At 45.0% G+C, this 2,280-nt stretch overlaps 1 non-coding gene across 1 annotated transcript; it reads left to right on the top strand.

Moving 5' to 3' along the window:
- The first annotated feature begins 1,812 nt into the window (after positions 1–1,812).
- On the top strand, positions 1,813–1,919 carry LOC120252620. The gene has a single exon (XR_005534077.1). It is a non-coding gene; the product is annotated as a small nucleolar RNA R71 (small nucleolar RNA).
- Positions 1,920–2,280: the final 361 nt, after the last annotated feature.

The raw sequence follows: 2,280 nt of genomic DNA, 5'->3' as shown, positions 1-2,280 counted from the left end.
CCCACACATGTGCATCGTTCAGAAGGTTACCCACAGGGGCGAGTCCACGCCCCTGTGTCCTAGCCCTTTTTATTTTCCGGAGCACCTTCTTCAATATCCCCGGGGTAGATGTTACTTCTTCAGTTGACCCAAGCATCATTACTTCTTCATTACTCTCCTCTTGGTCGAACAAACCTTCATATGGATCCGGGTTGAACATTTCCTGATTGTATTCATCAACAAGCTCATCAGTAGTGTCTAGGAAATACAAAGTGTCATCAAAATCGAGAGAATGCCGCATGGCTTTAGCAAGGCAGTAAGTGAGTTTGTCATCTCCAACTCTCAATGTGAGCTCTCCACCGTCCATGTCAATCAATGCTTTGGAAGTCCGCAAGAAAGGTCTCCCAAGTATCAAGGGTATATCCGTATCCTCATCGACATCTAGCACTATGAAGTCAACCGGAAAAATGTACTTGTCCACCTTGACAAGCACGTCTTCAATGATACCTCTCGGATGTCGTACCATTCGGTCCGTCAATTGTAAAGTCATCCGAGTAGGCCTAGGCTCTCCCAAGCCTATCTTTTGGAAAAAAAGTGTATGGCATGACATTGATACTTGCCTCTAAATCTGCCAATGCCATTTCCTCACCTAAGTTGCCGATGTTACACGGAATGATGAAGCTTCCCGTGTCTTTCTTCTTGTTCGGCATGTTCTTTCGCAACACCGCCAAGCATGAAGCATCTAGCACCACTGAAGCACTCTCCTCCAACTTCCTCTTGTTAGTCAACAAGTCTTTCAGGAACTTCGTATACTTAGGCATTTGCACTAATGCCTCTACAAAAGGAATGTTGATGTGGAGTTGCTTGAATAAACTCAGGAACTTCTTATATTGTTCATCCCCTTGGTCATTTTTCAATCTGGAGGGATAAGGGATTCTTGGCTTGAAAGGTGGGGATGCCACCTCTTTCTCTTTCTTTGCTCCCTCCTCAACCTCTACAACCTTGGGTGCGTGTTCTTTTGGCTTCTCACTCAGAAGCCTCCCTTCAACCTCACGACCACTTCTCAAAGTGATCGCCTTCACATGTTCTCTAGGGTTGGTTTCTGTATTGCTTGGTAAACTTCCATGTGGCCTTTCGGAAAGAGACTTCGCAATTTGCCCTACCTGATTTTCAAGGTTGTGCAAAGAAGCGGTGTGGTTGCGAAGTGTAGCCTCGACTGATTCAAACCATGTATTTGCAGATTGAACAAATCTCGCTAAGTGCTTCTCTAAATCCATCATTCGTGTTTCCAAGCCTGAAATTATGTTTTCCACTTGAGGTGCTTGTTGTTGTTGTCGGAAACCCGGTGGCCCCATGGCCTTTTGTGGTCCTTTATTACTCCATGAAAAGTTAGGATGATTCTTCCAACCTGAATTGTAAGTATTGTTATATGGGTTCCCTTGAGGTCTCATGCCATTACCTACAAAGTCAACGTTTTCCACTGAAGAAACATCACCAAAAGAGATCGGGCAATCGGAGGGAGCATGTCGTCCACCACAACCGGTGCAATTGGTCACGGCCACAACTCTATTCGAAGCTATGAGATCTAGCTTCTTATTCAGACTCTCTACTTGCGCCGCCAATAAGGTCACCGCATCGATTTCATGGATACCAGCCACCTTTTTCTTCTCCCTAAAATTCCATTGGTAACTATTTAACCCCATTTCCTATATTAATTGATGAGCCTCATCGGGGGTTTTGCTACTTAAGGTACCTCCTTCTGCCGCATCCAAGAGTTGCCTTGTACTCGGGTTCAAACCATTGTAGAAGGTTTGAACAATCATCCACTCCAGGAATCCGTGTTGTGGACACTTTCTCAGGAGCTCCTTGAACCTTTCCCATGTCTCGAATAGAGACTCCAATTCCAACTGAACAAAGCACGAGATCTCATTCCTAAGCTTTGCTGATTTTTTGGGAGGGAAATAACGGGCTAGAAAAGCTTCTACCATCTCCTCCCATGTAGTGATTGATGCTCTAGGTAATGAGTGTAGCCACTGCTTCGTTTTCCCCTTCAAGGAAAATGGGAAGGCTTTCAATTTGATGTCATCATCTGTAACCCCATTTATATTCAGCATGTCACACACCTCGAGAAAGCTCTCTATATGACTATTTGGATCCTCATCGGCCAAACCGCTGAATTGTGTGGACTGCTGCAGCATATGGATGAATGCCAGCTTTAGCTCGAAGTTTTGAGCTGTAATCAGAGGACGTACAATACTCGATTGCGTCCCCAACACTGAAGGTCTGGCATAGTCGGATAGT

This window comes from Dioscorea cayenensis, chromosome 21, assembly GCF_009730915.1.
Source record: "Dioscorea cayenensis subsp. rotundata cultivar TDr96_F1 chromosome 21, TDr96_F1_v2_PseudoChromosome.rev07_lg8_w22 25.fasta, whole genome shotgun sequence".
Taxonomy (NCBI): Eukaryota; Viridiplantae; Streptophyta; class Magnoliopsida; order Dioscoreales; family Dioscoreaceae; genus Dioscorea; species Dioscorea cayenensis.
Note: the sequence above shows the minus strand (reverse complement) of the source record. Positions and strands in the feature narration are given on the sequence as shown.